This window comes from Triturus cristatus, chromosome 6 (assembly GCF_964204655.1).
Source record: "Triturus cristatus chromosome 6, aTriCri1.1, whole genome shotgun sequence".
NCBI classification, from domain to species: Eukaryota; Metazoa; Chordata; class Amphibia; order Caudata; family Salamandridae; genus Triturus; species Triturus cristatus.
The window spans coordinates 286,841,221-286,855,932 of NC_140589.1; positions in this window are offsets into that span (position 1 = coordinate 286,841,221).

The window sequence follows — 14,712 nt, forward strand, 5'->3', positions numbered from 1 at the left end:
CCGCATACCATTACTCCGCAAGTCGGAACAACGACTTTCGGAGGAGGGCGCTGGATGTTAGAATAGTATAATTTACTATTCCAACTCCAGTCTGTGCGGACAATAGGGAAGGTGTTGGATTTTAAAGCCATCACCTCCCCCACCCTCCCCAATTGTTTTTCCGACTTGCGGAGTAATGGTATGCGGAATCACAACGCGGTCGTTGTAACGACCACGTTGTGATTCCCTGCGGGGAAAAAGATTTGTGGTAAACGTTGTTTACCTTGTAGTATACACTCACTGGAGTGTTAAACTCTGCATACAATCAAGCAAACATTCCTCTCTTAAGCGCAGCAGTCATGACATAGCCAGACTTAGCCCTTAGCAGTTTCTGAGCAGTAGGATTTAGTTATTTAATTAATTGAAGAGTACAAGGGAAAGTATGTGAAATATGTATGTAAAGCAATATATAGAAAGTAAGTGTCTGAGTTAAGGTCTGACAAATTAATTATTGTGGGATTGCTACTGTTAGACCTGGCTTTCCTGGATTGGTTTTCCCCCAAACCTTTTGCTTTTACTCCTGTTTTGCTGAATTTGTTTTTGCTATCATTAAGACTCTGTGCACTTTACCAAAGCTACCCAGTGTTAGTGTGTGAGCTCTCTCCTTTAAACATGGTAAAATTGGAATTAACATAATTGGCACATTTAATTTACTTGTAGGTCCCTAGTAAATGGAACTACATGTACCCAGAGCCTGTAAATTAAATACTACTAGTAAGCCTGCAGCACTCATTGTGCAATCCAGCAAAGCAACCTTTTAAAGCATGTCTAGGCCTCCCACCGCAATCTGTAGTGCAGTTTTAAAGAGCCATTTCGATCTGGCCAAATAAACCTTTGCCAGATCTAAACCTTCCTTTTCAATAAATATGTCACCACTAATGTAGGCACTAAAAGCTCATTGGGCAGGGTGCATTATATATAAAGAGTAGCACATCTGTACATAAGTTATACATGTACTGGTAGTGAATAACTCATAAAGTTGTTTTTCACTGTTGTAAGGCCTATCTCTTCTAGTGCTGGGTTACCTTATTACAGTTAATAAGCGATAAGTTAATAAGTTAATAAGCGATAACGTTGGATTAGGAGCAGATAGAGATTTGTTGTTTACCCTCAAACGAATTGTAATTGAAAACCCTCTTCAATGGTAGGATTTCAAGTCACAGGTTTGAACATGCTACTTTTAGAAAGTTGTCTCAATTGGGGGGGTAGGGCCCTCAACTACAACCACCTTGGGCCTCAGAAAACTATAAACACAATGCAACACGGTGGTTGTGTGATTCATACAAGTTTTTACTTTTGCATTAGGGACATTTTAATTAATAAATATGGCCTCAGATTTCTTTTTTCATTTTCTTTGCATTTGATGTAAACACTTTTCAAGCTTCAATATTATTGCAAGTAAGAAACAATATAGCAGCAATCAAATCTCAAAATGTGCAAAAAATAATTTTAGGAAAATATTGTGCTGTGAAATAGAGAAACATATTTAAAAGCATGAGAAACATGCAGGAAAAATGCAAAAAATACATTAACATAAAGATATTCAATGTTCACTAGTCCTACAATTGAAGAACCAGAGGGTTGAATCCCCAGCTAACGCTCTTGGTAAACAGACAGTAGGGGGGCCCAGACTTCTCTAATATGGGCTTGAGAACAATTGTTTTTTTCATGAAAAATCAATTTTAGTCCTCCATATTGATGTTTCATTGTGCTGAGATCCCCCATGAGTAATGGTCTACGAGTTTCGAACCCCAAATTCCTTTACAAGTACTTCCCAGGACAAGGACTTGGAAGAGTGAAAGGGTAATACTTTTAGATTTACCAAAAAAGATGGACAGCACTCTCCAAACTGGATTTCAAAGATGCATTGATTAGACTATTTACCTTGGGCACTGATTGGGAATATCAATTTCTTGAACCGTAGATCGACTTTCTCAGGAATGTTGAAAGGTTAATAAGTTGGGATCACTTTGACCTCACCAGGGACACCAGGTTTTTAATGTTGATATTGTAGAGGGACATGTATAGTGCCACATAAGTCTAAGTCTAATGTGTTCCTATTGGCAACTTAGAAGCAAGGCTGTAGGAAGGTATTTACCTTGGTTTGTTTAAAGATTTGTCTCCGGCAGTAGATGCGAGGCAGGGCGGTTGTCTTAAGTGACTTCATTTCAAATTTGGAATCAAGGAAGGAGCAATAAAATTGAAGCTTGAAAAGTGTTTAAATCAAATGCAAAAAAAGGAATCTGATGCCATGCTTATTAATTAAAATGTCCCTCATGCAAAAATAAAAACTTGTATGATCAACACAACCACCTGCTGTTGCATTGTGTTTATACTTTTAGAAAGTTGGCATTTTCTTATTCCTGGCCATGTGTGTCTTCTGCCAGTGTCCTGGGTCACATGACTGTGAATTATCCTGCCATTGGTGTGGGCCTATCCCTCCCAGACAGTGACACTGTGAGAGGGATACACAGGAGACTATGTGTGGGCAGGATGGGTCATCATGCCAGGATGACTGGGAGTGGGCTGTGCACTTCAAAGAGTTTGCTTCAAGCACACACAAAGGAACTTGACACCAGCCTATTTTGACCACAGACAGTTTGGAGCCCTGACATAGTAAGGGAAGAACTCTCCAGAGCTAGATGTGTTCGTAGGACGGTTTGTCTCATCACACACAAAGGCTGGCACCAGGTATAAACATTGGATCTCCAGAGCCACTTATCAGAACACTCCTGGACCTGTGGAGATTACAGAAGAAGGACTGCCCTGCAGTTGAGGACTGCCTTGTTGTCTGAGAAGGAAGACCGGACCTGCTTACTTTCATTCCATGCTACCCTTAGTGACTCCAAGTGTCAGCTGGCTGTCCTCTTGTCTGAGCTACAGGGATGTAACAAGTTCAAGAGGCCAGCTGAAATGCTGCACTGCAACTGCCTGAGCCCTCTTGGCCCAGGCAGTTCTGGAGTGAGATTCTGATTTCCAAAGGGTGTCCCCCAGGTCCTCATTCTGAGCTCCTCCAAAGAAGAAGAGGTGAACTCTAGAAGTTCTGGCTCTTCTTGATGCAAACGGCTGCTTCATGCCTGGGCTCTGCCATCCTCGATAACCAGAAACATGAAGCTCTGGAGAGCCCTGCTCTTTGAGCTACAGTAACCACAAGCTACGACTAGGGATGTGGGATCTGCACTCATCTGCAATGACAGCCAACGGTGATGCCATTGTGAAGCTCCAGCAATGACCATCCACGATGCTCTCCCTGCTCCTCGCGGCCTCCTCCACCACGAATGGTGTTCTTTGAACCAGACTTTGAGAAGGCAACTTCTTCATCAGTACTCCCTGGTACCTGTATCCATCCCTTGCTCCATCATGGCCGGCCTGACCTTGTGACTTTCTCCTAGTCTATTATGACCAGGTGACCATGAGTGGCCTTTTGTGCTTTTAGGTGCTATTGTCACTAGAAATGTTAAGATTGCATATCTACAGTCCTACTGATTAGACTTGTTTGTTCACTTTATTCATTAAAATGTACTTTTTTAAAAATTGGTTTGGGATTTTGTGTGTGTAATGTTTTTACTTTATTACTTTTGTTTGCTGCATAAATACTTCATAAATCACCTCTGAGTAATGCCTGACTGCGTTATGCCAAGTTACCAGAGGGCTAAGCACAAGTTCATTTAGTATATTTTGTTGTTCACCCTGATTAGTGGTTGTTGCCTGAGTAGGGCTTCCCCTTCCTTCAATCAATAACCCAATTTCTTACAACTACACATCTATGATTCATTTGTGAAGTGTTGATTTGGGATGTTGAAAGATTATTTAAAGATTATTTTAATATCTCACATGAAGATTGAAAAAATAAAAAAATAAAAATTATTCCATAATTAAAAAAATGAAGTGTAACACAACATTTCAGATTACAATACTGTGTATAACGAGTCACCAAAGAAGTAAAGATTAAGGAAGGCTTTGCCTAAATTAAAGCTAACCATATCCACAGAGGAAAGACAACCAAAAATATGCTGCTGTTTCACAAGGCCAGTACAGATTTATGTGTTTTTAAAAATAAAAGGGAATGGCAATAATAAACTTGTATGTCCACACATACTCACATATGAACGAAGAGCCACACTCACATTCAGCTATATAATGCATCTGTGATAAAAGATACTAATATCAAGTCACCTATTTATAATAACTTTTCTACTGTTAGTCATGTTGCAGTATTGCCGCTCTAGGGCTGAGGAACCAACTGCTAGAAACACAGACCAAACTCTATGTGTGCAGCATTTTATTTTAAAACAAAAGTAATATTTAGATAAGTGAGGACTGCGTACCTCAGAGGGTGGACACTGTAAGGCAGTAATGGCTGAGCTCAGGATACAGTAGTGTGTATGATCCAAGATGGCCACTGCACTCTGAGCTCAGTCATCCGCCTGCAAATACAATGCCAATGTGTGGATTGAACTGGCCTCCTCCCTCGGTGCTTCCTTGCTGCTGTCACTGCCTGGATTATTTTGGGGTGTCCTTGCTGCTCTTCGCGCCCGCCAAGCCTTGAAGTCCTGAGGTGAGTGCGGGCCTCTGACAAACGCACTCTTCAGAGGAAAGTTCCACAATGTGAACCGCCTTGCCAGAAGGAGGCAGTTTACAGACACGCCTCCTTTTAACTGAATTTTTGCCTCCTTCCTACAGGGATTTTAAATTGGCTGTGTCCACTAGTTCATTTGAAAACTCCATAAGTGTAAATATAGAATAAAGCGATCGGGTTTTCTTTCTTTTATTGGTGCTTGTTACAATTTCTGGCAATTCTTATCTACAAATTGGTGGCTATCACTGTTTGCTGAAGTAATTTCAGTCTAATACTATCAACAGTGAACAAAAACAAAAATTCTCCTCAGAAAGCTTTTTTCTACTGACCACTTCCTATTAAACTCTACATTCACTACAACAAAGTGTCAATATCTATTTAATTTTAGACTGTTATGGGGGCATGGCTAAGCAACATGGCTCCCAGTCGGTTCGCCCATATATCCTTCCAGACCCTGATAATATCAGTTGAAAACAGCTGAAATAGACTTTTGCTGAAGCGTGCTAGCCGCCTGGACCAGAGGAGCCACTCTGCAACAATTAAGAATGGACCCGGGCCGGGGAAGGCATAGCCAGACCCAATAGATGCCCAGGCGGAACGTCAGCCGTCGGCGGGACCCCCCACGCCTCCGTAATTAAAGTCCCGGCTAGACCGGGAAGGGCCAGGATTAGCCCACAAACAAAGTAAGCTTCCCACCCCCCAATCAGGGGGCGAGCAAAGAAGGCAAGGAGGAGGCTAAAAGAGGGGCCAACGGCCCAGACGATCACTTTTCAATTCTCCTCATTGATAAAGAAGAAGAAAAGAAAAAGAAGGAAGGCCGCCAGCAGGAATCCCAGCTAAGGAGAATCAGCATCCGCGGAGGAGGGGAACGAATGCGAAAGAGGTTGACGCACCGGAAAAGAAGCTAGGACACTGGCGAGAAATCGACGAACATAGGCACAATGGCGCTAGCACCTGGAGCCAGAACGGCGGTGTTTGGTGCCATCAAGCCATGTCCCGGGGCTCTAAGGGCGGAAAAGGCTGCAGGCAACAGGCTCACAACAGGGACACCTCGAGTCAACACGGCGGATCGGAAGATCACGGTCAAGGAACAAAAGATTGCATGCCGATCTCATGGGAAGGTGCCAGACAACGCGCCGCAGGATGGGTCGGAGCAGGCGACGGTGCCCCTGAGGATGAGGGTGCGAGCACAAGGTGAGCACGGGCTGGGAATCCCTTAACAATAATGGACCGGGGTGGAGGCACAGTAGAGCCACGGGGAAACCGAAAAATACGGGTACAGCCGGGACGGGGTTACGAGCGACGCCTAGGGCCGGTAAAACTAAGAAGGCTATGGGGCGTATACGTCTTAACGACGGCATGGTCAGGGCACGAAAACGGGCGCAGGATAGAATGAGAGTTTTTCGTACCAAGGACAAAAGCACTTCATGTGTGATTGCCGTAGTAGTCCAATGCAAACAGCCCCGGGTTCAGACCTCGACAAAACACATCTGGCGCCATTATGCTAAGGGAAAACATGGCGACTATCAGTGGGGCAGCGGATACAACGGCACCGACAACGAGGGCCATGGAGGCTCCCTCCACTATAGCAAAAAAGGTCGTATGTGGTCGCAATAGGGTCCTTATTAACCAGGTATGAGCCACTTCTTCGCTACTTGCCTTGGGGCCCAAGCTCCCTCCCCGGCTACATTTCCATTAAAAAATAAAGGCGCAAAGGCAGCACTTGCACGGGCGTTGCCACATAACCATTGGTGCCTCCCGGCCAGTCTGACCCACCCGGCGGCATCCTCCGGGTTGGGTGGGAAACTAGAGCCATTACACAGGCTCTTCTTTAGTGGAGTACAGCGCGAGTATTTTCCTTAACTAATAACGGGGTCGTAACCGCCGCATGTCCAATACGCTAGGCAGCCGTATACTTATGGTGACTTCGCTCATGATTGCGTTACATGCAAGAGGTGTTTTATTTGCGTTTTTGGAGATATGTGTCCCACAATGGTGATCATTAAATCCAAACTCCTTTTCATAGAGAACTATACAATTACACCTTTTCAGCGAAGCATAACTGTCTAACCAGTGTAGGTCCCTGCTGGGTGCCACTTACCCACAGAGGGGAAAGGATTGCTTTCAGCTGATGTGGTTTCTAGCAATGGTGGACTGCTGTGCGCTACTATATTACTTTGTCTTGATGCTGCCCAGTGACTGACGCTTTGGCCGCTGCTGGCATCGCCCAGGGCAGCTGACCCGCACAGGTCACAGCGAACTAGGGCACGGTATGAATACTGGCGCCCACACTTGCTTAAACGGCCAACCATCAAGATTAGTCCTCTACGATTACACCAGTAGCGGTGCCGCCAGCAGGAAATTATCCCTCTCATTGGCGGGAGGGATCAGAAAGAGGAGGGCCGAGTCTCAGGTACCTTCGGGGGGTAGAATAGCAGGTCCGTAATGGCAGGGGCAAAAAGGGGGGCCTCAGAACATAGAGAGAATCAGGAGTGAGGCCCGCATCAACCCCCCCGTCTCACAGGCAACCAAAAGGCCATTGAAAGCAGACCGCATTAAGCCACAACATTGGGCCGATCCGCAGCGGGCGCAGTGCACCAAGGGAGGCATGTCCTGAAGTGGCTTCAAGCAGATAGCATTGCCACCTGCCTCTCCAGCTGTAAGGGCATGGTACAGTGCGGCATTCACCGGAGATCCCGTGGGGCTGGCGACAAGGGAATACGCCAGAGGCAGCGGAAAGCAACCATGTGCTATAGTGCTATTGACATTAAATGGTACAGTGTTATATGAGGAAGCAGCAGCAGAGTGAGAGATACCTCACTCAATCCGCACCGTCTCACCTGCTTTAGAAATGTTGAAAAATGCTGTATTTGGTCATATCCAGGACATTTCATGGTATTTGCAAATGTTAGAACATTCACAGTGTGTATAAAACCTGGAGAAGTTATGGTGCGCAAATATCTCTGAACGTTTGCATGCACATAGGCACTGGATCATGGTTAGCATGCCCACATGTGGGGTTACTTTATAGGTACATGGTCGTGCACATTTATTTTAAATTCTAAGGTAACATTCAGGAATAATTTGCTGAAATGACGAGAGAGATGGACAGGCACTAAATAGTCCATAAAACACTTATTTATAATGTTATCTGGTTTCTTATAGCTAAACGAGGGTCATATCGTGAAAATGAACCATGCATCTGATTTTTCCCGCGAGTAAAAGAAATTCTGCCCCATTGTATGAGCTCTGGGCTCAGTGGCCTGCCGCGGTCTGTGGGGTTGCGGTACAGGCAGGTCTGGCTGTTCGCATTCTTGTAAACAACCGTTACATTATAACAGTTACACCTGCAGACCAGCTCACCCAAACCCTTGCCCCACTTTACAGAAGGTTGCAGTGCAACAGGGACGGCATTGGGATGGAGCTGTCCCATTCCAAAGCCCGCGCTTAGCGGGGAATTTCTACACAAAGGATAGAGAGATGTATCTCCACCGCCCTCTCCCCGTCGGGTGGGCCAGCCTGGGCGGGAGCAGCCTCCTGGGCTGGCGATCTACTGAGTACAACCGCGCCCGGGTACTGAGCAAGCCTTAAAAGACCATTTGGCGCAACAAGGCTTGGTGGCGTTTCTGACCCCTTCCGACTTCGCTTGTCTTAGAAGACCATTTAGCGGTCAATGAAGCTTTGTGGTGTTTTCACCCGGTCTTAGAGCCCCGGCATCTCCACTCGGTGGGGAGCAGCAGGGGATCAGTGTTTCAAGGCTCGGCCCCTGGGGCTGGCTGCGCACGGGGCCTGCAAACATAAAGGCACTCAAGTGCTGCCCGTACTCCTAAAGGCAGGAAAATACCCTGCCAAATACTTCCCGCGGAGAGAGGCTGTAGGATACGCCAGGACTGCCATAACCGTGTGGACCCACGCGGGGCCGACCACGATCGTCCTTCATCTTAGTATTTCGGAGGCCTCAATGAACAAAATCCCCATAATGTTCGGGAAAAACGTGATCAGATGAAGCAGGCAGAGGCAGCTGGCCACGCACTACTGTCACAGAACAAAGAATATCAGTAGTGACATCGATTGCAATGCGGGTTTCACCTGCAAGCATACTTCGAAGCGGTGTTGTCCATCCTTTACACCCACAGTATTAGATCAGAGAGTATACATTCGCTCTCCCAATGTACCGCGATAAATATTCGGGGATGGCAAGAGGTGGTGTTACACTTCAGGGTACCGGGACCATGAAAGTAACACACACAGGTCCCTATATCGGGAGCACAGTTTTTCCACGTCGTGCAGGTCACAAAAGCACTTTTGTTTCTGGCGCTGGGCAACAGCCTTAAGACCTCATTACCGTTCTTAGCGGCTCAAAGGGGTGACATGTCGGAGATTTGTAGATGCTGGGGAATGGCCCATAGGCGCGCCTGATAGTAATACCTTCTACAATCGCAAACATTTCAAAGAAGTTCCCTGGGCTGTAAAAAGGGGAAACTGGGTCCGCTAGTGGGGTGCAGTCACAGCTGCACCTGCAGGAAGTTGCCACTCTCGCATCAGGGTGCAGGGATAATAAAAGGCGTGGGAAAAAATTAAGACACTCTAACAGTGACGACCAAGTCCCCAAAAAAACACTTTCCCTCGGATGCACTGAGTGGTTAGATAACACCACTCATACCAGGAAAAGGATGTCAGAGCACTTCGCAACATACGCCCATTGCACAGAGACGGGCCATCAAGCGTGGGTAAATCGGGGTAAAGGCGGCGTTACAGCAGAAAAAAGACTCCAGGAAGTGGAAGTCACATGCCACCCATAATGAGAGGCAGGACAGCTCAGGAGGGCGTGGTGTGAAGAAGCACGACCTCAAACCTGCAAAAGAAATAACATAGTTGGGAGTTTCTCGTGGGTAAGGAAAAACGAGTTCTATCCAAAGCAACCCCCTTCTTTGCAGGGGTAAAACTATGCTGTAAGGTATACTTGGGGGTGTATACGCAGTTCTACAGTGAAAGCTGTGGAAACACATACACATCGAAGGCCAGACTCCAGCAAGTGGGACTGGCGGGGGTGAGGGCGGCCCCCTTGCAAAGCCCCATCGTCCCGCGCACCACTCGTGGCTCCCTTGAGCTTAAGGTTCAACCACAGGAACGTCCGAATGAACCAGTGAGAAAAGGGGGGCGGAGGTGGTAAAATGAGCATGCATTAACCACGCAGGTGCCTTGCGCGTTCAAGTGCTACGAAAACAGACACAGAATAGGGGTCACGTCCTTCCCAGTGGGTAAAGGATAGGGAAGACAGGCTTTGAGACAGAATACAGGGGCACCCATATTAAGAAATGGTAAAATTATTCCGCATAGCGAGGGATCGCGAAATGCACAACTATCAGTTTATAAGCCATGGCATGGCGACATATCCCTACAATTTGTGCAGATGAATAGGCTACCAAACAATTAGCCCGGTTGCGAAAGGTTCAAAACAATTCCCCTAATGGTCACTTACAACAAGCTTTTCCATTCCATCCACTCTGCACACTAAGCCAAGTCAGGGGCTGAGAAGCTATATGGGGTAGGTAAAATCCAAAAGAAAGCTAAAACATCACCATGCCCAAAACTTGCAAGGCCCAGGGGTGGGGGTTCGTGCAACACGGGGTCATAAACAGGTAGTCACCAGGGTACCACCTGAAGGATGGGGTACACCGCACGGGGCAGGAATAGACATATTCCTGCTAAACGCAGTAGGCATAATCAAGCAAAGGGGTTTCAAGTAGGTCACGAGGGTAGGACCGTGTGAAGGGGGGAGCTCCCTTCGATCGAGAGGAAGCGTGGCGGAGCTAACACGAAGAAGCTAGTAGAGAATGAAATTACTAGAAGATAGATGAAAGGCTTGCACAGTGTCCTTGGGATGCCTCACGGCAGGGGCTCTGGGGGAGCCATCGGGCAGCGTGCCGCCAGAGAAAGAATAGAGATGACACTCCATCAGAACACCGGGGATACCTTACGGCAGGGGTACAGATGGAGAAGATGACTAGGACCCAGCCGCAAGAAGATAGAGTAGATGCTCAAGTAAGGTTCTTGGGATGCCAAACGGCAGGGACCCCTGGGAGAGGGGAGGGCCCCGAAAGGATACAGGATGAGCAGGATGGCACTTGCAGCCCGGGCAGGTCCAGAAAAGGACACCCTCCAAATCGGTAGCAAGTTGAAGCCTAGACCCGTGAATCGAAACCCAGGGAATGGGGCCTCCTCCCTCCTCTGCCAGGCAATTGAGGTGGCTGGGTCCAGAAGGCTAATAGAGAAAAGACAATGAACAACAGATGAGAATTAAAGATGGTCATTGAAGGACTATACTATGACTATGAGTATTTGAAATTTAAAATATGAAGATTTCATGTAGACAAAATGTTTTTTGGAAAAAAAAAAAAAAAACGGTGACTTTTTCAGGCACCAAGAAGTCGTCAAGTGATGATTAAGGGAAAAGCGAGCAGCGATGGCAACAAACAGGAGGTGAGCGGGGAGGGAGTACTCGCCGCCTGGAAGGGATTCAAGCGAAACGCCGTGGCTGGCAAAGTGCAAAGCAGCCACGGCTGATGCAGCAACCCGGACCTGTGAGAAGATGCAGCCCGAGGCAGATGCTGGGAGTGGCTCCCCTCGTAGTGGAGCTGTGTTAAGCCGGATTCAGTGTCAGAGTTGTGTCCCCTTGTACTCCCCCTCCTCTCCCTTCTGCAGCCTACAGACATCCATGGCTGGTGGGCCTGGTGTGCCGGGGTGTCTGACATTGAGCCGGGGACTGGGGGCCATCCCGAACAGCACTCCGGGCCGGGAGGCTGGGGTGCGATGATGTGGCAGCCCAGAGCGAGGTCTCCTAATCGGCTGATGTGGTGCAGAGGTCACATAAGGCTCAAGCTGGGCCTGGTAAAAGCAGAGGCCAAAGAAGTGATGACAAGCCACGCAGGAAGCAGCTGGCCGGGCTTGTGAGGACGTGCAACACAGAGCAGGTGCTGGGTGTGGCTTGGCCCGGCAGCAGAGCTATGAGGGACCAGATCGGACGGAGGAAGTTGGACCCCTCTCTTCACTCTTACCTCTGCCGCCTGCAAGAAAGTACGGCAGGGGCCCCAGTGAACCACAAGAAGCATAAATTAGCCCGAGCTTCGGGAGCAGATCCCACTTGATAAAGGGAGGCCTCCTCAGCAGCAAAGCAAAAGTGGAAAGGATAGGCCTCCCTGGGCAAGGGTGTTGAAAAATGGGAGACAGCAAAGAAAGTAATCGAGGTTCGAGCTGGGTCCCGGAGGGCCCTCACTGTTTGGGACACTAAGCGTACTGGCTGAGATCTGATCGGGGGCCCCTGTGCAATTATTGCTAAGGTTGAGATGGGGAGCTGAGTCATATGATGCAGTTTGCACTCCTGGGAGGATGGGGCAGAACTGAGACATGGTGAGGCAACCAGAGTGTAGGCCACCTCACTCCAAGAGCTAACTGGGACGCAATGGGCAGTTGGAACAGCGGGGGCCCCGGCTATCGAACTGCGGCTCTGGCTTGGATCTGTGCAGACCCCCTCCGGGTCAGTGAAAGTGAGGGGGAAGGTGCCCTCAGCGCCACGAGGGAGTGGCCTCCCGGCTGTGTGTTGGACATACCCGACTATGATAGTCTCAGACAATGGGATAAAAATTAGGGATAATGTTAAAGCACTTTCAGTTCTCACTCATTTAGTTTATCAGATATCTCCCATGCAAATAATTGTTTTGGACTTGAAGAACAGAAATCGTCAATATAATTTGCATTTTTTTACCATCCCAGACAAAAAATTAAAGGCAAAAACAGTCTAATGCACTTAGACTCTGTGTTGCCTAAACTTCTCAACTTCAAGTCAAAATCATCTTTATGCGGTCATAGTTCGACCATAAAAGCACAGAATAAAAACATTTTCGGCTTAAAAATATAAATAACACACAAAGCCATAATAGCACTGAATAAAAACATTTATATCTTTAAAAATATAAATAACACTCTAAAAGAAAACAATTTGTCATTAAAGTGCATACGTTCTTTGCAATTTGATAACAGCAATGATATAACTAAGAGCAGCAGTGCAAACATCAAGTGATTGTAAACTTTGCTAATAGATCAAACCCTCTTTATAAGAGTTAAGGTGCTTATGCAGAAGGATGGAGCATAAAAAGTGCAATCTAAAGGAATCATTTAAAGTACAAAAAAAAACAGAAATGCGCCCTGGATTGGCCAGTAACATAGTCAAAGGGCAACATGAGAAGAAAGCAAACCAGGAACCCACTAGTGGGCAAGCCACAAGTAGGTGAAGTTTGTTTAATCTCAACCTAGTGAGATAAAATCTATGCTCTGGGTTTGCTATCCAATTCAAGTAAGACTCCAGATCAGAAGATGTAGAAATCTGCATATATCTTGTAACTGAAGGTATATCAAGAGACATTTCTAGTCTAGTTCCCAGAATAATGTGGTGTCTTTCAAATTGGCCGCTTTGTTTAGATCCTCTCAAGCTTTGGCTCTGACATCTTGTTTCCTTTGCTGCAGGACTAGTTTATATTTGTTTCTTGCTTCCCTTATGCCACTAATGTCACGCAAAACCAAAGGGGATGATGGACGGAGTGCTGAACAATGCAAACACTCACCCCCAGTCAACTGATCTGGGTTTAATCCATTATCATTCTTTAGCTCACTCCGCCACCACAGTTCAGACATTGCCATATGCAAATCAGTCTGACCCTGTGCCTCATGGGAATAGTCCAGCCCGAACTGCCAAGCCAAGTCTTCCCTGGACCAGAAACAAGCATCCTGGGACCGATTTCAGATTCATAACCCTCATCAGCCAGGCTATCTTCAATCCATTGGCAAAGTGTGCAAGGGACCCACGTCTGGGCATACCTTGCCAACTTAGGGCGAACAAAGCAAAACCAAAGGGGATGATGGACGGAGTGCTGAACAATGCAAACACTCACCCCAAGTCAACTGATCTGGGTTTAATCCATTATCATTCTTTAGCTCACTCCGCCACCACAGTTCAGACATTGCCATATGCAAATCAGTCTGACCCTGTGCCTCATGGGAATAGTCCAGCCCGAACTGCCAAGCCATGTCTTCCCTGGACCGGAAACAAACATCCTGGGACCGATTTCGGATTCATAACCCTCATCAGCCAGGCTATCTTCAATCCATTGGCAAAGTGAGCAAGGGACCCACGTCTGGGCATACCCTGCCAACATAGGGCGAACAAAGCAAAACCAAAGGGGAAGATGGCCGGAGTGCTGAACAACGCAAACGCTCACCCCCAGTCAACTGATCTGGGTTTAAACAATCATCTTTCTTTAGCTCACTCCGCCACCTCAGTTCAGACATGGCCATATGCAAATCAGTCTGACCCTGTGCCTCATGGGAACAGTCCAGCCCAAACTGCCAAGCCATGTCTTCCTTGGACTGGAAACAAGCATCCTGGGACCAGTTTCGGGTACATAACCCTCATCAGCCAGGCTATCTTGAATCCAGTGGCAAAGTGAGCAAGGGACCCAAGTTTGGGCATACCCTGCCAACATAGGGCGTACAACGCAAAACCAAAGGAGATGATGGACGGAGTGCTGAACAATGCAAACACTCACCCCCAGTCAATTGATCTGGGTTTAATCCATCATCATTCTTTAGCTCACTCCGCCACCCCAGTTCAGACATGGCCATATGCAAATCAGTCTGACCCTGTGCCTCATGGGAACAGTCCAGCCCGAACTGCCAAGCCATGTCTTCCCTGGACTGGAAACAAGCATCCTGGGACCGGTTTCGGGTTCCTAACCCTCATCAGCCAGGCTATCTTGAATCCAGTGGCAAAGTGAGCAAGGGAACCACGTCTGGGCATACCCTGCCAACTTAGGGCAAACAAAGCAAAACCAAAGGGGATGATGGACGGAGTGCAGAACAATGCAAACACTCACCCCCAGTCAACTGATCTGGGTTTAATCCATCATCATTCTTTAGCTCACTCCTAGGATGCTTGTTTCCCTTCCAGGGAGGACCTGGCCTGGCAGTTCGGGCTGGACTGTTCCCATGGGGCACAGGGTCAAGACTGATTTGCATATGGCTGGGTCCAAACTGGAATG